Source organism: Trachurus japonicus, chromosome 6 (genome assembly GCF_045865225.1).
Source record: "Trachurus japonicus isolate A0001 chromosome 6, Traja_1.0".
Lineage (NCBI taxonomy): Eukaryota > Metazoa > Chordata > Actinopteri > Carangiformes > Carangidae > Trachurus > Trachurus japonicus.
In genome coordinates this window covers 5,117,770-5,145,307 of record NC_140912.1, presented here as the reverse complement: position 1 = coordinate 5,145,307, position 27,538 = coordinate 5,117,770, and the positions used below count along the sequence as shown (strand labels likewise).

General features: G+C 41.6%; 1 protein-coding gene across 6 annotated transcripts in view; it reads right to left on the bottom strand.

Moving 5' to 3' along the window:
* The window catches only part of LOC146985436 (transcription factor SOX-6-like), a 119,120-nt gene that overhangs the window by 78,891 nt on the left and 12,691 nt on the right, over positions 1-27,538 (bottom strand). For all 6 annotated transcript variants that reach the window (XM_085778415.1, XM_085778419.1, XM_085778423.1 and 3 more), the window contains exon 2: positions 22,331-22,400. The gene's annotated coding sequence lies outside the window, so the exon portion shown is untranslated. The remainder of the gene's footprint in view (positions 1-22,330; positions 22,401-27,538) is intronic.

Here is a 27,538-nt window from a genome sequence, read left to right as displayed (position 1 = left end):
CACACACACACACACTGTGGCCCTGAGAGCAAGTTGGAGTTGATAAAGAGTGAGATAACAGACTGAAACCAAGCGCCACAGTGAAGCAGACAAAGAGAGGAAAAATATGAATATGAAGAGAAAATGCATAAACGAGTACAATAGAGAGAATGAATGAAGGTCAATACTCAGTGTGTGTGTGTGTGTGTGTGTGTGTGTGTGTGTACGTGTGTGTGTTCCCGAGCTGTGTGGCCTTTAATTGCTGCTCACATAATAAGGCGTTTGTGCATCTGAATGTAAAATGAATCAGTTGTGATGTGACACATGAAAGAGTTTCTATTTTATTCTATTCTATTCTACAATTTGACTTTTTTTTTTTAATGAAAGTGGTTTTGAGGGTCATGTGTTGGGTCTTTTACTACCTGTGTGAGACTGCAGCTTAAACCAGGGGAGGGCAGGATCAGGTTGTGGCCTGAAAGCTGAGACTTGCTCCACTGTGACCTGAGGATGTTGCAGAACCATTAATAGTACGCCATAGCAACTACATCACCCCCTCCTGTAGATTGAAAACCATCTGTTGTACTTTCTGTTTTACTGTGCAGACAGAATCCCTTCCTCTCTCATTTATGGTCATTTCCAGTGTTTCCCTCTATATCATTATAATCACAGCTGAACCCCTGGATGACTGTGTTTCTCACCTTTGCAGTTGTCCATAAGGGGACTGAAGCTTATTCGATCATTGTCTCGTTCTAAGCACTATCTGCTACTATAATTGATATCATATAATCAGTTAATCAATTTGTACTTTAATTAATATTGCTCTATTTAACAAAAATGATCCACAAATGATTATCACCCAGTTTGTCTCAGGTTTCTGAATCATTTTAGCATCTTTCAGCTCAGTGTTTTCATTTGTAAAGCCACTCATTGATGGTTGACTGTCATCAGTGCCGTTTCCAGATGCAGCAGCTCATTTTAGTGAAAAAATATGAACTTGGGAACACAGCAACTAAATATCAGCCATATATTAGCAATTGGTGAAGAAGAAAAAAAGAACTTCTATTCAACAGGTAGCCAGAAAAAAAAAATGCTGATGTCTGAGTCTATAGCCAATGTGCAAGTTCGATAATAATTTTACAAATCCAAATGGAGGGGTTGTATCAGGGGACATGGTCTACAAGGGTGCAGCACTTTGTAGCCTTTAGACACACAAAAGTTGAACAGAAATAACAAAGCTTTACCACTGTGTCCCTACAGCTCTTGGAACCCATAGCAACCTTGACAACACATAACTTTTCGAACTTTTAAGGTCTGTAAGATAACACTTGTACCATTTGCTGCACCTGAGCTGAAACCAAATATTTACATTTATATTCCTATGGATCTTGGGATGGGTCAGGCCATTACCCATTGTATCCTTTCTGTAGGAAAAGAAGAACAGTCTAGTGCAGTGTTTTTCAACCTTGGGGTCGGGACCCGCGTGGGGTCGCCTGGATTTCAAATGGTGTCGCCTGAAATGTCTAGTCATTGATTAAAAATAAAATCAGATATATATATTTTTTTTAACTAATCATTATTCTTTTTAACATTATGATTAAAAAACACCACACACAATCTGAAACAACTATATTCGATACTTTCACTTTCTCAAATATAAATCGAGTTAAAATAAAATGCAGCATATAAAAATATCACAGATCACATGACTGCACACGATCGCGGGGTTGCCAGAAATTTGTGATTTCAAAATGGGGTCATGAGCCAAAAAAGGTTGGGAACCACACTGAAATAGTGGGACACCACTATCATGCCTGTGTTGCATTTGCAGCTTGTGTCGGTGCCCCACAGGTTTCAGAATTCAAGCAAAATGATGAAGGAGAACTTCTGTGTCTGCATTTGTTATAAAAAACAAATAATAAATCCAGTGCCACATTGCACCCACACACCTGATTTGAACGGCTGAAATAGCGGCAGCTGTCAGCCAGAGGTTTGAATTCCTCCAGACCTTCGTTGTTTTTCACAGTGGCATGAGTACATGAGATTTTAAGACTCCAGACATCCAACAGCAAATCACTGATCCCCAATCAAGTCATGCAGTCCAGACTGGAGTGATGAGAGAGTGATGGGAAGCAAAGGGAGGGGGAAGACAGAGAAGAGCCTATATTTAGCTGACAATATTGCTGCTGCTGTGTTTACAGGGGAGCTTAAGATTTGGTTTCTTGGAACTGGTGTCTCACATGGCCAGGAATGCCCAGCCTCATAACTCACTGCCACTGATACGGTTTCATCATGCAACACCACCCCCGTTTGTTGGTAAGCATGTCACAAGGCCTTTTGTGATTGGTTGGTGCAAGAAAACACTTTACTTCATGCACTCATTATTAGACAACAGTTTCTCCACTGTTTAACGTACCCCATTATGTAGCCTATATAGTGAGAACCATGATTTAAATGTCTTTTTTTAATTAAAAAAGCAGATGGGAAAGTGTCAAAGCCTCAGTCAGTCAGAAACTGAGCCAACAGGGTTTCTGTATGTCACAACAAAGCAGTCACCACTTTCAGCCATGCCTGAAGCCCCGCCCACCTGGACCCACGGTCCAACCTGATTGAATGATCTGGATTGAGTTAAGATTTGTTAGGTTGAGGATGAGCAGAGATGTTTTCAGTATAGCAAATAAGTTTGGACTAAGACAAAAACAAATCAGAAATCAATAATAAAACGATAATAAACAAGATCAAGTCACATCTCCCCCATTTCCTCTGTGTGCTGCCATCAGCCTGAGACGAGACTGAATAATAATAACTTTATTTCTATAGCAGCGAGAGAAAAAAAGCTAAATTAAAATTACAAAGTGCTTCACATTTAAAAAGCGAGTACAATACAATCAAATTACAGCAGGAAAGAGGAAGGCCAATCGATAAAAGTGAGTTTTAAGAAGAGATTTAAAAGTAGATACTGAGATTGTCTGCCTGAGCTCCAAGGGGAGAGATACTCTGTCAGCACCACCACAACAGGACTGGACTACCTTTGCACAAACGACCACAACAGTTTCCCTTAAAGAGGAACTATGCACAATTTTCAAGTTATGCTACATTTTTACAGTAATTTAACAGCTTCGTAGTAATTGTGATGGTTAAATAAATGACTTGTAACTCGTCTCTTGGCTGAAAACCAACCTTGTAAGATCAGAGCCTCTGACCCGGTGTCCCAGCTTGCATAGTTCCCCTTTAATGCTGCACGAAAAAAGATACCTAATAGATTGAGTGTTTATTGTGTTTCATTTCTGAAACTTTGAAGCATTTTGTCAAAACAAATGTCTCTTGTGATGTCATCTCTCGTGCCATCAGCTGCCTCCCTTCTGAGACACGGGAAGGAATCGAGTGATTTTTGTTTCTCCGAACCAGCGCGTCTCAGTAAAACAGTAACGTGACTATAATGACACCCTGACAGCTGAATAACAAATTCGTTTCTCGCACACATTGCCTTGAGGTTTTCCAAAAGCCTTTTTATATTGTCAGACATCTAGGAAAACATCAACTCTTTCCCCTTCAAGCTGTTCTCCTGTCTCAAATATTTCTTGGAAAGTGATACTGGTGAGATGGCCTACTTGATAAGTGAACACAGCACAAGCTGTTGAGGAGAAAGTTATGATTTTTCATCCTTTGAAAGGTTTTAGTGTTTTTATAAGTGTGAAGTCTGGAAGATCATTCAGCTATAGCCTGCTGAGAACATCCAGATATAAATGCCTGTTGTAAATAATGAATCATTTGATTAAGGTATGTTCAGCAATGTTACTTACTGAGCATTTAGATTCTTGTTTTGAATGTGAGAAATCTTAGGGAGACACATTCAGCACAATGCTGCTGGTGGACAGCTATAGAAAAGTCTCCTTCAAAAACATGGACAGCAACTTAGAATCCCTTTGTGAGTGGAAGAAAACCAAGACTGGGGGTCAGATTTTGGCAAGAAAGCGTTGTCCAGATCTGGCCTGGAACCTGGCGATTTGGCAGAAATAATCAGGCATTGTGGAGCGTGGACGGACGGAGAGAGGGACCTGAGACAGATGAGAGCAGGAGAGAGGGCCCCCTCTTAGAAAAACAGTACACAAAGCTCCATTCACAACTCAGGTCCCTTCTGCCACTTGTGGAGCGAGAGGAGAGGAGAGGAGGGCTCTGACAAAGGCCTCCGCTCCGACTCAACCAACTGGGTGTAAAACCTCCAGCCGTCCCAGCTGGAGAGAACCGAGGAAGAGGGAAATACCACAGAGGAGGAGAGACAGAGAATGTGAAGGGAGAAAGAAAACCAGGGCTTTCCTTGGAATTGTTTGTCTGTTGGACAGAAAATACGGTGAAAGACAGCGAAGGGAGGCTGTTTAAAGTGATAGTTCACCCAAAATTGAAATTTCACTCATTATCTACTCAACTTCATGTCGACAAAGGGCTGGGAGAAGTTTCAGAGTCCTCCGTGGCTTCTCTGAGTTACAGAGGGTCTCGGCATAGCAGTGCATGTCCATATAATGGTTGCAAATGGATACCAACTGTCTTCATAACAAAAAGACACACCAAAAAACATCCAAATACCTCCATGCTGCTCGTATGTAATGTCCGTCTTGTATTGAAGCCCCGAAATGCGAAATTGTCCCGAAAAAAATTAAACAAGTCTATTTTTCAAGCTTGTTTGGACAATTTCGCATTTCAGGGCTTCAATACAAGACGGACATTACATACGAGCAGCATGGAGGTATTTGGATGTTTTTTGGTGTGTCTTTTTGTTACAAAGACAGTTGGTATCCATTTGCAACTGTTATATGGACATGCACTGCTACGCCGAGACCCCCTGTAACTCAGAGAAGCCACAGAGGACTCTGAAACTTCTCACAGCCCTTAGTCCACATGAGGGTGAGTAGATAATGAAATTTCAATTTTGGGTGAACTATCCCTTTAACTCAGTGTGGTGCTCTGTGTTAGCTCTGTAGAAATACAAGCTAGGCCACTGAAACCTATTACATTGTTGGTGGCATTCTTTAGAGGTAGCTTTGATCCACAGTGGTGCAGTGTTCAGCATCCTTGACTCTCAAGATGTTTTTGTGTTCAGTTCCTAATAGGCCTGAGTTTGGTTCTCCAGCGTCCTCCTACTGTCAAAATACATGCACACCAAGTAAAGTTTGTCTCTCCCTCACCCTGTGTCCGCTGGCCTTGGCTCCATCCTCACAAATAAGCAGTATGGATGTTTAAAACTGCACAGCGCTAACAGAACACTTGATTACAACTTCATTGTTGTAGTTGTGTTACTCCTCTCTGAACCGATGACAATGAACTCACCACAGTGACTGTTGGGATCTGGTGACGCAGCCTCGTGCCTCCACCACAGCCACAAACAACCAGGTGACTACGTTAGCCGTGACATTAAGTATTGCTTTCCTTAGAAAATGAACAGACCCATAGTGTTAGCAGCAATCCCTCAAGTGCAACCAAACAATGAAAAGTATGACAAGTCAATATTTAACCAGGAAGTAAGACTTTAAACTGGTGCTGACAATTTGGGTCATAATTTTACTGTGACAAAAATAAACTTGCAGGGGTTTGTTTTTGTCAGACTTCTTTTGATCATGTTCCCATAGAGTTTTGAGCACAATGTTGCGATAACTGATTGAAACGACAGGCAAAATGAGATCCAACACATTGTGAACCACAATTATCTTTAAAGGGCCATATTTCAGTGGTTTCGAGCTACATTAAAGGGGAACTATTCAAGTCTGGTATCTTTTCCTCTGTTTTGCTAACCCTCCACCTGGCCATGTGCATTTGTTTGCAATGAAGCCGGCAAAAAATCAATCAATGGAGCGGTGGATGACGTTATATAACTTTAACGATGTTACGACGTGTATTTGTGTTGTCTTAACTGTCATAAACAAAAGGTTGCAGGTTACAGAGTGTGTTTGTGTCCTGGTGCTGCAGAGACGAGAGCTGGGACACCGGGGCGGCGACCAGGTACTACACTGATGTTACAAGGTTGGTTTTCAGCCATGAGACGCCAGGTGGAAGGCAGAGAGCCTCCGTTCTCACTCATAACAAGTCACAAGTCATGTAGTTAACTATCACAATTACTCTGCAGCTTTTTAATGAAGGTAAAACTGTAGCATAGCCACGGGAAAGATCCTGCTTAGTTCCTCTTTAAGGGACTCAAAATAAAGTCAAATATGATCAGTGGTGGACAGTAACGGAGTAAATTTACTTGAGTACTGTACTTAAGTACATATCCAGATGATTTGTACTTTACTTGAGTATTAGATTTCTTTGGTACTTATTACTCTTACTTGAATACATTTCCAAGACAAATATTTTTACTTTTACTCGAGTTCATTTCTAGGAAGGCTGAAAAGTACTCGTTACTTTCAGGTCTGCTCTTTTTTTTTTCTAAAATACTATTGGACACAAGCTGTGTTTGTCAAAGAAGGAAACCCTAACCCCTAAAAGCAGCACATCAGTGCAGCTGCTTTCAAAGAGTTCATTCTCAGAAACAAGAGTTAAAAGCTCCTTAAATTCATTTAGAAAGAATTATAGTAATTCATTGATGTGAAAAATACTAATCATGTATAATAATAATAATCAATAATAATCATGGGGTCGAGTACTGTGTCCATCTCTGAATATGATGCATCAGAGGCTGAGAAAATCTCAGTCTTTCAGAGCTTTAATTTAAAAAAAACAGTACACCTCCCATGATGCAACTTCACTGCATTTATCAAGTTGCCTCCACTTCTCTGAGATGTGACTGATGCTGCTGTATCAGTAGGTGTCTGTGGTTGCACTGGGCAGCTCGCAGGTGTGAATGAGCAGCAGGGCGTTGCTAAAAAGAACATGTGTGCTCAGTTAGTTTCCCTGGATAAATAAATGTTTAAAAAAAAACAGCAATTGGAGAATTGGCCTTATGTGAGAACAGCTCTCCCAGCTCCTAAATCTTGGGTCTGTCTGGACTCTCATTAGATCATCATGCAGCGCTGCAAACAGAGGGCACTGTCATAGGTCAGATATGTGGAATGTGAGCACACACACACGCTTCCCTGTTTTCTCCCAGAGATTCCCTTGTCCCAGCTCTTTTGCCCAAAATAGACACGTTCAGTAGCAGCACCAGTTACCCCCAAACCGGCCCATTGCGTCACTGCTGTAATGGCAAGAAAAGCAGTTTTGTTTTCCTAAATTCCAGCCCATTAACATGGATTTCAACACCAGAGACAGCTCTGTAGCTCTTTAACCAACAAGTCGCTGCTGCATTACAGGGCTGTAGGTTCTTATCGTGCGCAACTGAGGGTATTCTCTGACCTTTTCATGACTTAAGTGGAACAATGAAGGGAGGTAAGAGGAGGGCGGATGTCGTGTGAGATGGTCAGGTCAGAAAAAGGTGTACATCAATCAGCCGTCACAACCAAATCCTTTCACTGTTCTCAGGTAAATACAGCTTATTGTGTGACCATCAGTACGCTACACCGAGGAGCTCTATGTATTTACCTCATCTGAAAATATATAGCACAAAGTAGTTAAGGGGGATGGGCTTTCAGACAGGGTACAGAGCATGACTGAACTAACTCTTACTGAACTCAGTCATTTCAATCTAAAGTCAAACTGTTGCTTAAATTCTAGTACTTTTTCTGCTGTAATCTCCATTTGCTTACATAAGCAGTTCCCTGTAAAAGAACTACTGTATATGCATGTCACATTTTATTTTTCCATCATAAACATCCATCAAGAGTTTATTTAATCCGAACCAAAGAATTTAGTATTTAGCACCAGATGTGCATTAATGAGAAGGTCATTTGCATTGCAAGATTGGCTTTACAAGATTTTTGATTTCAGATTAATTGTCTGTCTGGCATTTTTGTCTTGCAATCGTAAAGTTCAATAAACAATGATATAACCATTAATATTGCCACTGTCTATGGACCAGACGAGTTTTCATGTCTTGTGAGGTGCAGGTTCAGACACAGCACAACAGTAGCCTATATTAACAGAGCATGTTAGTCACTGGGTCAGTGGTGCAGCCACATTGCCCTAGATCCCACAGGGTGTTGGCGCCAAAGAATGTTCATCATATGACATTCACCTGTCAGGTTAATTGTTACACAATTATGTTGTGTGAGATCCAAAAAGCAAAACGGGACTGCATATATGTGCCTTTTTTATATGAATGTATAATTCATCTTTCATTTAAATGAATTGCCAGATTAAATCATTTTAAAACATATTTAAAACATATTCTGAGATAACAGTATTTTTTTTGGGACAATAATTGAAAAACAAACTGTTCAAACTTTAACAAGTAAATGTTTGAAGTTAACTAACAAGGTCTTTTGCATTGTCCTATAATCTAAGTTAAGACTTGGAGTAAGATAAGTGATATAATATCATATCAAACATTTTGAAATAAGCTTGATATAAATAAACAACAACATGCTCCTTATGAGTGGATCTGTGAAAATTCACTTCATCTAGTGCCAACATCATTTTCATCATCCGCAACACGAACACACTTGCTATTTAATGATTTTGTCTGTCATCAGATGCACACCTGGAGCAAACACAGGGTCTGATGTCTCCATTAGCCCTGCCGATGGAAAATCTCAATTAAAGTCAATGATGAAGCACTCAAAAAATGATGAATGCGTCGTTTGTACAGTGGGCGTAAACACACACCACTATGCTTGGTCTCTGTGTTCACACTCTGTTCCTCGACTGATGCCCGACTAAAACCACAGACCCCCAGAAATCCAGAAGCGGCCTTATTGACCAACACCCTCCCTTGTGCTTGTTATTTTTCCTGGCATGGGAACACACCCCGAGCTAACACAAATACAGTACACATATACATTTATCTACTTCATGGCAACGATACAGAGTAAACCGCTGAAGAAACCATTGAAGACCAAAGTCAACACTTGATGGCTCAAAAGGACTGTTTGTCTGCTAAGTCCTGCCCACAGTAGTTAGAAGACCTGGTCAGTGTGAACATTTTGTCTCTTAATCCTTAGAGTGGAGCACATTGTCCAGGTAGGTATGCTGCTGACACATAAACACCATAGAACAGCCGACAGACAACTGTGCTTTGTATACATTTAAATAACGAATTGACAGAAGCAGCTTTGTATGTTGAAAGCTAAAAAAACAAACAAAAAAAACTGTTACATCCCAAGATGACTTAACTTGCTATTAAAAATAATATAGATTTCATAATATAATGTCATTTCCTAATACTACTACATTTACTATTTTTCATTAAAGGGACAACGAGGAGTTTTGGAAAGCGAAGTGTCTTCATACTACATTTCCCATGAGCCTCCGCACGCATGGTGAAATTCTTGGACCGGCGCAAGACGGCCATCTTGCCAAAAATGTTTTCATTCATCAACAATGAAAGTAAGAGGCTCGAAGACGATCAGATACCGTCGTAGTTCCGACCATAAACGACGATTCGGCGGCGTTATTCCCATGACCCGCTGGGCAGCGTCCGCGAAACCGAAAGTAAGGAAACGCTGGTCGGCTCGCCCAGCATTTCACCACCATTACCACCATACCATTAATTAAAATAACAAAATAACGATAGAGACAAAATTATATATTGATTGAAAATGGAGCCATTAACAAGTGTGGGTAGCGTAGATTCATCCACGTTAACGTGAGACTTTTTTATAACCAAATAGAAACTCCTCGTTGTCCCTTTAATGCTAATCTCTGGTGGGAGTAGAGTTCGACATCTATGTAAACCTGGCATGACAATAAAAATGAATAGCCTACCAGAGGAATTGTTCAACACAGCTGTAGTATATGAATTCAGAGTAGCACAGAATAGAAGGGGACCAAGACAAGAGCCCTGAGGTACTCCAGCAACTGTTCCAGTAATTTTTGACAACAATACTTAAACCAATCAGGGGTTCAGTTTTCAAAATATTACTGATATTTAACTTTGCCTTAAAGCCCCTGTACAGACTTTTCATTTAGTGTTGATTTTGGCGGCCCCTGTGGACGAAAGCGGTGGTGTTTTGCCGGAATGAAGACTGCATTTCCCCGTTTGTCTGGCCGGCGCGTGTAGATTTGTTTTAAAAACGTCAGAAAGAAGACGGGACTTGCTTTTTTTTTTTTTTTTTTAGCAGCGTAATGTATCTATTCGTATGGTTTGGTCAGTGGTCCGACCCGACCATGCCTTCCAGAGGTATAGAATTAGACTACTTAGAAATAACGTATCTTCACACTGATGGGCTCATTTGCTGCTGTAGGTAACAGAGACACATCAGCAGAAACCAGAGACTTTTGCATATCCAGTTAAAAGCATCTTTTTCTTCATTCAAAATCTCTACACAACACTAAGCTGTTCTTCTCTCTACTATTGCTCTTTCTCCTCACCTCTTTCCACCTCTGATCTGTTCCCATTTAAAGTGTGCCGTGCTCTTTATTTGACACCGTACAGGAGGTAGGTTAATGTATAGACTGCCACCTGTCCTCTCACTTCAAGCTACGATCCTAATTATCACACCAAGCTTTGACCTCTTTGGGGATGAACATAATGCCACTGTGATGCACATATAAGCTTGTTACACAAGTTTTAAGCCTTGCTGCACCAACGTATATTGACAGAAGCTGTAAACAAGAGGAAAGCCTATTATCTTCAGAAAAAAGAGGCAAAACTATGGTTACCCTTTTCCAGAACAGAAATCATTTTATGTTTTTATAAAATGATTTTAAAATACATAACACAGTACAATGTAAAGGTACTGTACAGGAAAGGAGGATAGAATGCAAATGTTTACTATGCAAATGTCAAAGAGATTAAGAAGATTAAGGAATGAGAGCGAAGGGTTAAGATTCAGAAGTGTCATTGGAAATCTATTTCACGGTGAAATCAACAGTAGAAAGTCATGATAGAAGCCTGTGGCAAAATGACAGCTGCCCTCACACATTTTTCAGAGTGACTGCATTAGCCCTGAGGCTGGCAGTGGTAAAAAAAAAAAAAAAGAAAAAAGTGAGTTTCAATAAATCATTACAGGACTCATGGGTCTTCACCGCAGCTGAGAACAATCATCATCCGTCCATGTTTGCTGTTCTTCAGCTTTGTTAATTCACTACATTTGTCCATGTCTGCTTCACATTTATAATTCAGAGAATGTTGAGTTAAGATGATATGATGGCACAGAGGGACCAAATCACTCTGACAAAAAGTAGGGAACTGTTATACTAAATGTTAGATCTTCATTTCCATTTCTGATTTGCTGACAAACATAAAACAAAGTAGATCATTCACAATTTCAAGTTACAACAAAATCACTACAGTGCAAAAATGCAGCTAATGTACAGGAATGTACTGAAGGTTGAGACATGGTGGACAACAAAGCCCAACCCTGCAAGGACCAGAAAAACTGAATCAGTGAAAGCACATATCTGATATAGGAAATTTAAACAGATCTGCATTTAAAAACCATTTCTATGATGGAAAAACTAAATCTTATTGTCTTATTTTTTTTAAACAAAAGAATTAAAGTCAAACAAGAAGCTCTAGGGTGTAACATCATCTGCAGGAGCATCCAAACAGGTGGCTTTTAGAACGCCCAGGAGGCGCAAAAGCCTGCTAATCCCAGATTAGGACTGACAAGTTGTTTCACTGGATGCCCCCATTGTAATCCCAGTTGCCTCTCTATCCTCTGACAATGAACTTCGCTCCCTATCTGAGAAAGAGCTTTGAGGATTTCCTCAGCTTTGTTAGCATGAAACGGCTGCATTATTCAGAGGCATGCTACTTTTGGTCGGTCAATAAACAACATATTTTGATTCAATTATTGACCAGCCTGAATGCGTAATGTGTGCAGATGGTTCTCACAAGTCATCTGTGCTCAGAACACAAGATTTAATTTCCCCTCATTTTGGCAGTGTATAACTCTGCCACATATACAAAAATGTCAGGGGGGGGGGGGAGTGGTGATGTGTAGGAATGTAATTACATTTTTTACACATCACGAGTTTGTGTGACACTCTTGCCCAGATGGTTTTACAGTTAGAGTACCACAACAAAATTAGATCAAGAGGCAGTCAAATTTTTAGTACTGCTTTTTGATAACCAATGTTATTTATTCCTTTTGCTATTTTTAATGTTGTGTTTTTTTTTTCTTTTTTGCTTTTTGCAATGCAACATTATTTCTGTAGCTAGAGCAGTAAAAAGTTTTTAAAATTGTAAATTCAACACACATTTGTCTTCATTTACTGTCACATCCTGGTTTGTTTTAATGATGATATAACATCACAACTGCAGCTCTGTCTACCGCTGAACTCCAAATCTTTAAGAGAGTCTACAGTACTAAATGGGAGGTAAATGCTGAAGCAGCAGTTGAGCAGCAGTTGTCCTGCTCGGCGGTGGGAGGCATGTCAGTGTCCCTCGGCATGTCGAGCTGTCACAATCCAGGCTAATCCTTTCCACGGCTTGTCCCTTGCTCTCGTCGAAGCCAGACGTTATAGCGCATAGTACACCAGCGTGTTTAACTGTATGTGTGTGTATTATGGGAAACAGGCTGTGTGATTTGAAACAGTTATGTGTTAGCTGATAAGATGTATCTGATAACCACGGACAAGAGGCCTATGCTCAGTAAACAGAAGGACTGAAGAGGCAGATCTCAGGCCAGTTCACAGCGGTGGCTGAGAAGGAGGAGGTTACGACAGTGAATAACTCATGCTTCCATAAGGGAGTATATGTAAAAAGCATGTAAAAGCACATACACACACACACACACACACACACTATCACAGCTTTGAGTATAGAGAGGTGATAATGAGGTCAGAGTCTCTGTATACTACACAAGGCATCCAGTGTCCTTTACCTTGAATTAGGGCAAATATTTAAAACTCAGGTGGGGGTGGAGAGTCTGGCATTTGTGCATCAGACAGTTAAACTTTCATATCAATACTTTTTTTTCTTTTTACTTAGTTGAAACACCACAGTAGCATTTCCAACAGTAGTCCCTCTATTGTAGGAATGATTCATCAGACGGCCGACGCTGATGGTTCTTTAATGAGAAAAACATTCTGGCGCACAAACAGCACCCCGCATGTTTTCAGTTACAGCTTTTGGAGTAAATAGGAGAAGAATCTGTGAGCGATCGCAGCGACTAACTGACCACTCACAGTACGACACACAAACACACGTCTGAGAGGAGAACCTGGAGTAGAGGGGGGGGGTGAATGTAGAAATGGCTGGACAGGACTGTGACTGTAATGGTTACTCATCCAGCTGTTCTGATTTTTATATAGCGTTAAGTATCATATCTGGACAAAAGCACTCATGAGACTCACAAAGAATTTCACAGTTGCTGGAAAGGAGCAGCGCTTTTTTAGAAAGCTGCGTTTCTGCTCGCTGCTCCGCTGGACCAGCATACACCCATCCTCTCTCTAAGCCATGTCTCTTTTCCATCGCAGCACTCGGCTTGCAGGCTGTAAATCACAATTAGGGGGTTCATCGGATATGGCTGATTTATTAAGACCCAGGGCTTGTCTCTGGGCCTTTCAGCTATATATTAGCTGACTACAAGATCTCATACATAGTTATGAGACACGCTGTTTACTGTTTGGCATATAGGGTCATGCGCCAATGGATATTAATTATTGAATGAGACTCCATAGGTTAAATTAACAGCACCTCGATGATAAATCATTTGCATCTGTATATATAAATATATATTTTGTGCGCCACAGTTTTTGTTGCATGTCTAAACACATATCTTTTAATAACTACAAACTGGCAACGGCATCAAAACTTGTGTCTATTAACAGCGAGTGATCCAGCATCTGAACGCCGGCCAAGTATTCCTTCAGCCTCATCCAAGGGCTTTGACAAACATACTCTGGAGCTGTTTGCCCTCTTCAACATGTACACATAAATTTGGCTCGTGTTCACGTCACAGTTCCTCCCGTCTTTTAAGCGTCCCCGGCACCACATAATGCTGTATTGTTTCCCCCCGTGAATCAAAGTGCATTTATCGCGCCGCAGATCAGTCATTGTTGGGCCTGCAGTCCGTCTTTGGTGTCAAATAAAGTCATTCTGTGTAAGTGCACCTCGAGCACACAACTCCACCATCTGTGACCTGCTATTCCTGTCCTGCCAAGACGAAATGACTGGGCTCAATGCATTACATTAACAGTCCAAACGCACATCCTGAAACAGCAATCAACAGTTTTTGATTTGCAAAATGTGCCTTTACAAAGTAGGCCTGCATCCGTTTACTTCCCTTCTTTCTTCCTTTTTACTGCTCTCTCTCTCTTTCTCTTTCTCCTTCTCTCTCCCTCTCTCTTTTCAAGCGTACCAGTATGCCCGCTCATCCCCTGGCACCTTACGCCCCGGATCGTCAAACCTCAAGGGAACTATAGAAATAGTTCTGGATTAGTTACAGCTTGAACAGGTGAGCTCCAACTTGTTCGGGCCTATTTATAGTGAGCATGAAATCCTATTGTTAAGAATAGAGGGTTTGCAGACACAGCAGTGATGGAGAGGAGAGATAAAGACAGAGAAAGAACCGTGGCTCAGTAAAAACCCTTCCTGTTCTTAATCTCGACACTGATCTGGAGCGATCAGTTAGACTAATGACATATACTGTGCATTCCTATAAAGAAACATGTCTGTGAGAAAATAACTAAAATACTGGATTTCTTCCTCACACCATGACTTCATTCAGTTTATATCATCGCAGTATAAACATTAACATGAAACCTTTTTAAACATTAAGTAGATGATAAATTAGAGGAAAAAGTTATTCTCTAACATTTGAAGGCAGCAACTAATTCATTCAATTTTTAATTATTTACTAATGTATAATTTCATCTCTCTCTCTATATATATATATATATATATATATATATATATATATATATACACACACACATACATACACACACATACACACATATATATATATATATATATATATATATATATATATATTCTCTAAAAATACACTAAACAACAGTCAAAACATTTTTTTTATATTTAAACTAGAAAAACTAGAAATTTACAACTGTTATAAAATAACTTTGATAGTTAATCACATTATCAATACATGGATACTGTGAAGTGTAATTAAACTAAGGTTGTATGTATCCTCACACACACACACACACACACACTTTCCTCGGGCTGACTCCTGGTACATGACTAATTGATGGTGACAGAGAACAAAGGAGAGGATTACAGGATTGAGTGTGCGACACACAGCCACAGGTCAGGAGGCAGGTTAGTCTCTAACTGTGATTATGGATGAGCAGGTGTCGCTGGGGGAATGCAGCCACAGCAGACACACACACACACACACACACACTGTGGGCTGCTCGGCCCAGTCTGCTGCGTGATACTACAGGACGTCTAAACCAGGCGCCATGTTCCCTCACTGAGAGAAGAGACGACTGTCCTCCAGTCACATCTAATTGCAAATTATAACAATGTTAACTGTTAAATTTAAAGGGATAGTTCACCCAAAATTCAAATTTCACTCATTATCTACTCACCCTCATGTCGACTAAGAGCTGTGAGAATTTTCAGAGTCCTCCGTTCCTTCTCTGAGTTACGGGGGGGTCCGCGCAGCAGTATTTGTCCACATAATTGTTGTGAATGGATACCAACTTTCTTTGTCCAAAAAGACACCAAAAAACATCCAAATACCTCCATGCTGCTCGTCTGTAATGTCCCTCTTGTATTGAAGCCCCGACATGAGAAATTGTTCCGAAAAAAATTAAATAAGTCTATATTTTAAGCTTGTTTGTAGCGGAAGCTCCCAGTGTCTCAGTTCACTGCTCTTCCTCCTACTGACCGGCGGAACAATTTCTCATGTCGGGGCTTCAATACAAGAGGGACATTACAGACGAGCAGTATGGAGGTATTTGGATGTTTTTTGGTGTGTCTTTTTGGACCAAGAAAAGTGGTATCCATTCACAACCATTATATGGACAAATACTGTTGCACGGACCCCCCCGTAACTCAGAGAAGGCATGGAGGACTCACAGCTCTTAGTCGACATGAGGGTGAGTAGATAATGAGTGAAATTTGAATTTTGGGTGAACTATCCCTTTAAATTTAAAGGAGACCTTGAACGTAAATTCATGGATATAATAACTCACTGCAAAAGCTCACAGTCTCGTCTCACAGTATAAAAAAAGCTAATTCATGGTGTAAATTAATGTTCAATGGTCCACTTGTTATGTTGTTGTGAGCTTGGAGAAGAAGTTGCTGGTTCTTTTCCACCGTCCAGCCTCTTTATCAGCGCCGTCTCCTAATTGTTGGACGGCCCGGTTGATGTTGAAGCTAACCAGGAGCGATGTCATCCTTCAACTCTCGCTACAATGGGGATTCATTGGATTAAGTTCGAGCAGGCTTTGTTAAAAGCTGCTGCAAATCTAATCAAGGAAGAGACCTCAATTATACTGGCATGTACTTAAATGAACCGATCACTAACGATAGAGGGGGGGGGTGCGTGTAGGAATGCAATCAGCAACCATTAAGGACAGTTAATTTCTGCTGACGGCAGCTTTAAATTGAGATGCAATGGGGTTTTTTTCTTTCTTTCTTTTTCTTTCTTTTTTTTTTACTGTAATGACGAGTACAGTATGTGGTGTTTTTGGTGTTCAGCTGTGAGCGGCAAAAAAGCGTTCACACAATAGGAGCTGCCATAAGCTTCTCACAAACAGGTGTTAGGTCTGACTGCTGCAGAGACGGCACTTTGTGTTCTGACCTTCCCTCCCGCTACCTACATCGGTGACACTGCATTCAGACGCAAACCATTTAAAAACCCTGCTTTTTTTTTTTTATAAAGTGTTGACAGAGGCCAAACAGCTGCAAACAACTTCTTTCCAGCTACGGCACTATATTGAAGAATGTACAAAAAAAAAGGAAAAAGAAAAAAGGCTTATTATTTGGAGGGAATAATATGCTGGATCACCGTGATCTAAGTACAACAGCTGAAAGTGACCCTGACCTCTGACTGCTGTGACCCATGACAGTTAAAACAGGAAGCAATTATCCTGACTGTCAGCAAGTCCTGTGGCATTCCTGCAGCCGCGGCCTGAGGAGCCAGCAGATAACAGTTGTCACCCAAGAAATCTGAGAAAAGACGTCAGTACATCAGCAAATATCTGGTGGAGAGACTGTTGGTGCAGCCCAACAGAGACCGCACACATGCAGACACACAACTGACTGAGACTTTTACACAACACTGACAGTTGTGAAAGCTGGAAGAAAAGATTTCACATGTCTTCTCATATATTAGAGGTTTGTAACAATTACTGAAATTACAAATGTGATTTTTTTTAGTAAGAGAAGTGCATACAAATGACTTGAGCTTTTAAAACTATACGTTTTGAGGTGTTTTTTTTAAATGCACATAACAAATGCAAGAAACACATTTACTCAATTTTCAACATTTTCCCTTCAGTCCCAGCCCGACCAGAATCCTGTGTATGTATTCCCTCCACTTCCAACTCCTGGGTTTGGCCTTGTGTGCATTTGTGTGTGTGTGAGTGTGTGTGATGTGCCAGCGCTGGAGTCAAAATCAGACGGGAAAGAAGGAAATGTGTGTTTCTCCTAATCATTTCGCTATAATCCGCTCACAGCACATCAACCACTGTCTCACTCACAACAGCAACATATATCTTTATGAATGTCACATCCAGCTGTGCGACACATGTAAGGGCAACTGGAGCCTCACAGACACACTCTTGTCAGAAACACTTGTTGTGTTCTGTTTTCCATCATTAATGACACATGTCTGGTCTGATGATCTTATGTAGAAGTGTTTTTCATTCAGACCTTTTGAGTTTGACTCCAAAATGCTGAAGCACTAAAAGCTAATAATGAGAACTTCTGGTTTTTCCTCTGTGCCATATTTCACCCTAAAGCTTGCCGCCATTGCTCCATAAGTTATATTGAGCTACCCTCTCTTTAAAATACTTTTAAAAAAATGATTTTAAATCATCATGACTTTAAAATGACTGTTTAGAAAACAAGATGACCAGAGATTATCATCCTCAGGTAAAGGAGCACTTGAAGAGTTAATTTGCAAAAGCAGATGAATGCCATTTTGAAAAAAATGAGATGATGCTTTTGAATTATTCTTTACATAGTGTTGTTTTCAATAAAGCTTTATTTTTTTGAGTTACATCTGTTTTTGTATGTCTCATCTGCTTGGTCAAAGCCACTCAACTTTGGTTTGACTGATATCACCTGGTGTAAATAATAATTAAAAATTTTCAAATATTTTCTAACCCTAACCCTAACGGAGTTATCTGCTTTTACAAATGAACTCTTCAGAAGCCAGAGATGATGGTGTGGCGTGGACCAGTAGCCACCAGTAGCTGATAACTGGTCAAACTGCTCATCTGGGCGTTGTGAAGGAGTTTCCTCCTTGTAAAGGATCCCTGATGACTAATCAAAGGTTCAAATATTTAGATTGGTCTTGAAGCTGCTCTCCTTCCTCACCTCCCTCCTTTCCTTCCCTGCCCTGCCTCCTCATCTAGCCTGCCCGTGCATTACCTCATCAGAGGAGGATCTGCCTAAAGCCGCAGCAGTCGCACAACAGACAAAAGCGCTCATCTCCAGGAAGCCGCTGCCGCTGCCTGTGGTTTTGGAGAGAGGAGAAGAGAGGGGAAAAAGTGACTCAGCCCCACGGCTCCTTTCTTCTCTGCCGACTTAGGGATAAATGGAGGGATAAAGCACAGGGGGAGATAATATTTAGAGCAGGCCCCATTTCAAGGGCAATAGAAGAGAGAAAGTGGAGTATGAGCTTGGGTGGTTTGGGAAGTAGCCACGAGGGTCGGTCTATACTATTACTGGCAGCGGGCCTCGCACCGTGGATTTATGTGTAGTGGGAAGGAACCGCTGCTGGCCCAGCCCTCTGCCTCAAAGCCCCGGCCGCTCCGCTGCGCTGCGAGCTCCACGAGCCTCCACAAAACAAACCAGATGGGGCTCAGACGGGATGTTGATGAGGCATGAGTGTGCAAAACACAAACATGCACGCAAGCACAAACACAAATAAATCGATACAGATTCGGCCTGACAAACAACTAAATACATAACACACAAACATATGTACTGGTCGTACATGTGCCGGCGAGCTGGCACGCATGAACGAATGTGCTGAGTTGAAGCGTGGCCATGGCAGATCGCTGAACTTGACTCCTCTTTTCCCACCGTTAAATAAGTTCCTTGCCGCAAACTTGCAAGACATTCTGTCCACTTTAGGCCTAAGTAGACATTTCATACGTGTGGACAAATCAGATCAATTAACTAAATGTCCCAGCTCAAGGGGGGGGGATAATAGCTCACTGTTAACATAAGGTTAAGCACTGAGAAACTTCACCAAACTTTGTTAGACGCTGCCCATTAGTGGCACTGATTTGTCTTACACTACAACGCTGTGAAGTTCACATACAAAAGCTCGAAGCAACGATGGGTCGGAGCAGAGGAGGACATTGTTGTGCCGAAGCCAAACAGGTAACCTCAGTGGGTTCATTAAGCCATTAGCTCATTACTTTATCACAAATCATCCCAATGGCTGCTTGCTGTATGCTCACTTTTCTAACTCTTTGCAAATGACTGCCATTACAGCAATCATATGTAACAAGAGAGCTCTGCAGTTACTGTAGGCCGAATTCTTTTCTCAGACTCTTGCCTTCACCTCTGCTTATAGTTGCATGGAAAACTTAAGACTTTGCGAGTTCAGCGTATTATATCTCAGATGACAACGCCTGTATCTACAAGTATGAAAGTCATACTGGAGCAACACATGTGATCTTGTTTTCCTAATCCAGCACTAAACAGATTTTGGATACACAAATAAAAAATCTGGATCTTGTTCTCCATGCTTGACAGTTAAACACACTGTAACCAATAAGAAGACAGATTTTGCGAGCTGTCCGATGATGCACACGCCTGCTCCTCTGATCATTAGATATATACACTCAAGTCAAGCCCTTGATTTTGCAAATCCTCCAACACGCAGCACCAGCGGTCCCCCTTCCAAAGCCTTGTAAAACAAAGATACCATAAATTGCCGCTGTCACGACAGGATCAGTGCCCTATAAAGGCTGTAATTTTGTTATGAGGGTCCACCTGTCAACTCACCGCAATGTAATCTAATTTGAAAAGTAACTGCATGTTAAAAGACACAATAATGTGATTTCAAGTTTCCAGATGAACTGATGAAATTAAGGGAGTTTGATTAAATTAAAAGTGAGCCTAAGTGGCCCGGTTTCTCCACATCATGACATAATTTCTTCCTTCAAACGCAGGGTTAGACAGAGGAAAGGATAGGTGAGCTTCTCTATGATTTACTGTGATGTGCTCATTATTTTTTAGTGGTTTAAAATATTATCTAATGAAGAATCAAAAAGCATCTGTCATCCAAGATCCCTTTCTTTTATTGATGTTTTAGATCAGTATTATTTTCTTTCTGGCTATGAAGGCTACAGTACATGGCTCTTCTGATTGGCTGGCTGTTGTCTGACTGATGCAATAGAATTTAGCAGATTTCAGGTAAAATGCTCAGGTGAACCAAATCCTTCAGTGTTCCTGGTGGGCGGGGCTTGGGCATCACAACGGCTTTGTTGTGACGTCACTAATGCTGCGTTCAAGACAACTCGGAAGTCGGAAAAAAACGAGCTCGGAGTTGTAAAAAATGAATTGAACGGTGTCAAACTCGGAAATTACAGGTCGGAAACTCGGGTATCATATCAGAGCTCTGACTTTCCAACAACATCAAAACATGGCAGCCCTCACCTTAAACGGTTAGAATTTAGACATTTTAAGTTATTTGTTGAGGTTTGAATGCATATTTTTGTGTATTATTGCAGTAGCCTATATGAAATACGTTTATATTAAGCTGTGATTGTTGTATGGTGTGAAATTGCGGTCCTCGTATGTGACGGAAATAACGTTTAGCTGTTATCAAGGCTATAACATTATATGTGCACTCATCTGCGGCGTCTCCTCTCCTCCAAAATAAACATCATTTACTGTCGCATTTATTTTTCGTATTCAGCTATGAGCCACAATACGCCAAACTTCCTTCAGGTATCCATGTTTTTTTTCTCCCGGGTTCCTGCAGCGTGAACGCCATGATGTCGGAAGTCGGACATTTTCGAGTTGGGAATTCCGACCTCTGAGTTGTTATGAACGCAGCAAAAGTTACAGAAGTCCTGACGGTTAGTTTCAGAATACAGACATTGTACATTCCTCTTCTGACTGAGGTTTTAATACTTTCCCAGTACTAATATGGAGCCTAGATCTGCTGTTTCATTTAAAATAAGACATGGAAATCTCATTTTGTATAATATGGGACATTAAGCAAAGCCCTGTTTTGCAGTAACAATGTTTTTCACCGACTTCACAGCTCTACATTGTGACTCTTGAATGGTGGCTATCCCAGACTTTGAAAACCACAGTTTTAGATCGTGATACAAGACGATTCAAATGAGCCTTTGAAAGCGAAACCTTCCAACCAACACAGATTATCACCCACAACAAAACACCGACGCTCATCTGTCCATTCTGAAAGCGAGACGCCACAGTGAGAATCACACAGGCCACTTGTTGACCGCGCAGTGACACGGCTCAAGGGCCACTACAGAGAGGGCTAATAAGTATTCTTAAACAGGGGGATTAGCCAGATGGTCAGATCACTCTTTTCTTCAACCACTCCCATCTGTACATTTCATGTCCCCCCCCTCCTCTCCTCCTCCACCACCTCTGCTGAAACCATCGGCCGCTGCAGCCTCGCGAGCGTAATTTGGGCTAGTGTTACCTACAGCACCGTTTGACTCCAGATATAATCTTTATTGCTCACAAAGCGAAAGTCCATTAAAAGGCATACTGTAGGTCCCGGTGCTGAAAGGTTCCTGGAGTGATGCCTGCATGCGAGAGTCTTTAAAAGACCCCTTTCTTCAGCCCAGTGAAAGCAGCTATTGAGTGTGCACAGGGCAGAATACTAACTGGAGTGGAGGTCTGCATTTGCTGTGTAACAAATCAAAAAGCGTTCTGTATGGGGCTGAGAGGTAGTGGACAGTCAGCTACAGTTTTGTTAGCATGGACTATCTCACACACACACACACACACACACACACACACACTGCAGCAGCTCTTCTAAAATAACCTCTGGTTCCAAGCGTGGCATGTTCAAACACCGGCATGAATTGCTCTGTTCTGCTCAGAGGACAGGACACAATAATGAGTTCTCCATTAGGACTTCTTATCTGCCATTAAGGTGGAGGTAAACATGAAGAGGGCCAAAACCACGCCACACACAAGCAGACCATCTTACTGTACCAGAAAATACATACTTACACAAATAAGAGACTTCGACTCCAACACCCTCTTCTCACTTGCGGACGACTTTAAAATTCATGAACGTCACCTGAAAAAGAAGAAAACAAAGAATTATTTTCAATTCTTATACAGTATGTAACCATGTAGATTTGTGTCTAAGATTCAAATACTTTTTTTGTAGGTTATCCAGAACAGACTCTTAAAACCTGGGCAAGCAAAACCCCAAATTTCAGATGAACCAGGAAAAAAAAAAAAAAAATTAACGCACACTGACTAAATTCTTCACGTTAGCTATGCCAAAGTATGAAAATTTGAGTTGGAAAGTGTTTTTTGGAGCCCGGTGAATACACTCGGGCCCACCTGAGGTCCCTCTGTAGTGGATGTTGAAGACAGAACAGAGGTCCTGTGTGAAGACCACTGCAGCGCCAACAGAGGATCACTGTACTTCTCTCACAGCAGTTTTCGCTGCACAAACAAAGGCACCGACTCAGCCACGCAAAGCCCCACAAACAACAAACACAGTGATTCTTGTGCGTGGCTTTGAAGTTGAAAAAACTGTCCGCAATCGGTCTTAATACAGTTACTTAGCGATGCCTGATATTTTCTTTCAAAAAAGAAAATTCTGTACTGATGAGAGCCGGAACAAATGCCCTTCGTCAAGTGGATGGCTCAACCATTCCTGGGATGCCGAGGTTAAACAGAGCGCTCCGACTCCGAGGGCTAACCTGGAGTCAAGACCTTATTATAGCCTCACACGCACGCAAGCAGCACACACTACAAACAGCCATTTGCTAAACTGGGGTCCTAAGAAACAAATAATAAACATCAAAGGGGTCAAACTGCCGATAGGCCGCTTTGAAGGTATGCTGCTCAGGACAGAGGGCCCCAAATTGAGAGAGGATGGGAGGCAGTCTTAATTGAGAGTGGGAGGCCGCTAATTAAAGAAAGAAGCTGAACAGGATGAGGGCAGAGTTTAAGAGAGAGGCTGTGTTCACACACACACACACACACATAAATACACACATACAACACACACACACAAATACACACATACACAGGCAACAGAACATACACAGGCAACAGAACATACACAGGCAACAGAACATACACAGCACTATATGCATCACGACCGCGCCTTAACGTTGTACAAAGAGCACATACAAACACGCCTTTGATTCCACAATTTGAGGCTAATTGAGAACAATGAAGAAAAAAGGCAACACTGGGCATGTATGATCTTTTATTCATGTATTGAATCAAGCAAATGATTCTCTTGGATGCATTTTTCTCTCTGGGCATAATTAAGGGAAATTCTGACCAGAACAACTCAGAGAAGTTCTTATGATAATAATAATGATAACAAATAAAAAAGAAAGCACACTAGCGCAAATAAATCTGTAAGATGCAACTTTTTCTCCACTTGTCTGTCTCTCTGTCTGTCTGTCTGTCTGTCTGTCTGTCTCTCTGTCTCTCTGTCTGTCTCTCTGTCTGTCTGTCTGTCTGTCTGTCTGTCTGTCTGTCTGTCTGTCTGTCTGTCTGTCTGTCTGTCTGTCTCCATCGTGGGATAAATAAAGGTATACTTCACTTTACTTTACTTTACTTTACTGTCTGTCTCTCTGTCTGTCTGTGTCTGTCTGTCTCTCTGTCTGTCTGTCTGTCTGTCTGTCTGTCTGTCTGTCTGTCTGTCTGTCTGTCTGTCTGTCTGCCTGTCTCTCTGTCTCTCTCTCTGTCTCTCTCTCTGTCTGTCTCTCTGTCTGTCTGTCTGCCTGTCTCTCTGTCTCTCTCTCTGTCTGTCTGTCTCTTTCTCCCTGTAGAAGTGTAAAAGAGTGCAGAAGCCACCTTTCCAGTGAAGTGACAGCGAGCTGGAATCCCCTGAGTGCCGTTCACACGCCGCGGCACTGGCCGACCCGTCTGAACACGTTCCAGATGTCAGTAGAACCAGTTATTCTGCCCAACCCCCCCCCCCCCCCACCACCACCCTCACCCCATCCCACCATTCCTGGGCTCCCCATGCCTTGCCACTCATCTGCGTATGGCAGATCTGACACCTGGAGGATCCTGGGCAATCAGAGGGACAGCTGGCCGCCCAGTAGAGTAGCTTCAAAACACACACACACACACACAGCAACAGCCCTCACACTCGACATGCATGCGTTCTGCACAAAACAACCTTGTTTTTCTGCATCTACTGATATAAGCTGAGCACTGCATAAACACACCTGTATTTTAGAAGGTGCACCTCTTTGTATAGGTTACCCTCTGTGTGTAGGAGTGGTGCGTTGTTTTGTTGTCAGTGAAGGTGTGGCCCTACAATACCTTCCCCTGTATATTTTCAAGCTTCTGCATGTGCACATTAACCCTCTGTGAACTGCAACATCCATATATACAAAGTATAAGCCGAGGCTGCAGGCTTTCCCAAGGAAATGTAGAAAGTGCCGACTTCATTGTCTTTCTGCTTGATATAATATAATAATCACATAGCCCTATTATTATATATTGTGACTTTGCAAATATTTCCCATATCTAAAACAAGTAGGTTTTCACATGGACAGTAGGGACATGTCTCTATGGAGGATTTTGGAGCACTGTCTCAAATATTAATAATAATAATAATACATTCTATCTACCAATATTTGAGAAAATGTGTTGGCAATAGAATTCCTGGAAACAGAGGGACAACATCACTGTGTTGACTTTTTTTTAAAGCACTTTTCAATACTTAAGTATTTCTAAAATCAAGAACTCCAGTATCTCAAGTAGAAATTTGACTAAAAAAGTTTCCCCTATTAAAGTAATATTAGATCAGGAGTATCTGAATGAAGTTGCATTCTGTAATGGATTCTGTATTCTTGCCACATGTCCTGTCCCATCCATTGCTCCTCTCATCCACCTCAGAGGGGGGGCTGACACGGGAGCCCCTGGCTATAAAGCCATTCCAGCCTCCTCCTGACAACTGCAGGAAGTAACAGCTACCTTTTTGGCCCATTGTCCAGCAGCTGTAAAATGGCACATGTTACCCTACCGTTGAGCCAGCAGCAAAAAAAAAAAAAAGAAAAAAGGAAAGAACACCTGTCTGTTCAAGAACCTTGAACAGCACAAGGAAAGGCCAGAGCCATACTTCTGGCAAAGGCAAAGCCATGACATCATGGCCTCACAGACTGTAACAGGAGAGGTGAAAGATATGGTGCATGACAAGGCGATAGACTGTATTATATTCAGAACGAGGCCTGCACCTGCACAATGAATGCACGCATTCACGCACCAAAATATGCACAGTCCCAAATGTTGTCTTGTCGCAGCTGTCAATGCCACTTGTGCAGACGCAGACACACTGGAGTAAGAACAATGGAACTCTATGAGACTGAAATGCACCCTCGGTGAGCTTAGCGCCACATGAGGCTCTGTGCTGCCATGGAGAGCACGGCTCATACCAATCAGATGGGCGTTGTAGACAGCATGAGTTTGAGTTGACCCATAAATGATGGACTTACAGCACACGCTGACTCTGTTTCTCTGCAAGCCAATGTTATCACCAAGTTATTTCACTGCATTTCACACTTTGAATTGTGACTGACAGATCAAATCTCAGATATCTTCTTATTCTAAAAAAAAAAAAAAAAAGCATTTCATAACAAAATAATCTCCTTCACTAAATGGGTTCAGAGACCATTTCTGTTGGATTATGTTCACTAACAATGACATCCTTGAGAGTGGCAGAGTGGAATCCTGACAGACAAACATTCCCTAAAACCCCTGGTGCTTTTGCATTAATTTAAAAATTAAAAATAATAATAATTAAAGTCAAATAAGTCAATAAGATTTCCATTGATTTTAAAGCAGGTTCAGTTTCTATACTGAGAAATGCACATAGCCTGTATTCAGAAACGGAGCCTTAAAACCAGCTGTTAGGACGTCAGTAACTTTGTGATGTCACAACAAAGCAGTCACACCAAACCTCATCCGTTTCGACCCACCATCCGACCTTACGGGATTTGGTTTCTCTAAGGGTTTACCTGAAATCTACTTTCACACAAGAGACTCAAAGCCTACTCTCTTCTGATTGGTTCACTGAGCTGTTATTACTAGAGCTCCAGAGAGAAGCCTGAGAGAAGAGATGTAAAACTGAGATGTTTTTTTGGTTCTTAAAATGATAAATATGTCTTCTTAACACTTCAAATAAAACACAGGAAGAGTGTAAAATATGGGACCTTTAAAGTGGCACAACTTTACTCATCAGAATCAGTTTACTGATGATTTAAAGGAGAGGTGTGGAGTCTAATGAATTCACTTTGACAGAGATGTCATCAGGGCTGTCAGGCTTGGGGACTACAAAAAGCTTGCATGAGAATCTGAGACCAGTGGAGGAAGTATAACATGTGGGACATTAAGAGCAGCACTGCCCACCCGGCCGCTGAACTTTGCACCTCTGCTAAAGTGAATGTGATCATCAGAGTGTGAGTTTGTGAAGGGTAAAAGAGAGGTTCATTCAAAGAGTTGTTGGTTGGGTGTGTAAACGCAGGACTCAGATCTGCTTGGCACAGGTAGGATAGGATAATATAAGTGTTTTCTGGTTGTGTTAACAGAGACTTGCAGATGTACATGTGGGTGGTCAAATCACTCCTAAGAGCACCTTTAATAAGTGAAGAGGATGTTTGCATGTGTGAAAAGCTTTTGTGTTCCCCCCACAAAAGGCCTAGGTGAACATTACAGAGGCTTAAGTGACAACATGCATTCTCTCCAGAGTTGCCGTTAACATGAAATATTGCTCAAGTGAAGGGTGGGAGGGAGAGAAGAGGCTTGGTAGGGGCAAGCGCCAGCACATACATCTCGACCTCACCCTTCTGCCTGCTACCCTTAGGAGATTACATTAGGGAACTCACCATTGTTCCGCTTCGTCAAGACAAAGCCTGTTCCACTGTGCAAACAGCGCGCCTTGGAAAGATTGTAAAAACAAGAGGTGAATGTCAAAGGCAGAAGTGAATAGGATCTCTCCCTTCTTTTGTCAAGCCGGCGAGGTATGCACAAACACATCGCTGCGTGACAGAGAAGAAAGGAGGGCCTTGTGAGGGAAGAAGCCGGAAAAAGTTGGAGCGTCTTTGCATGAAAAGGCCAATACCGTGAGAAGTCGCCTGCCTGACTCCTCAGTCTATAGAAAAACCCCTCTGGAAGTATTTGGATGAAAGACCCACCCCCCACAAACACAAAAAAACACACAGGAGCCATCAC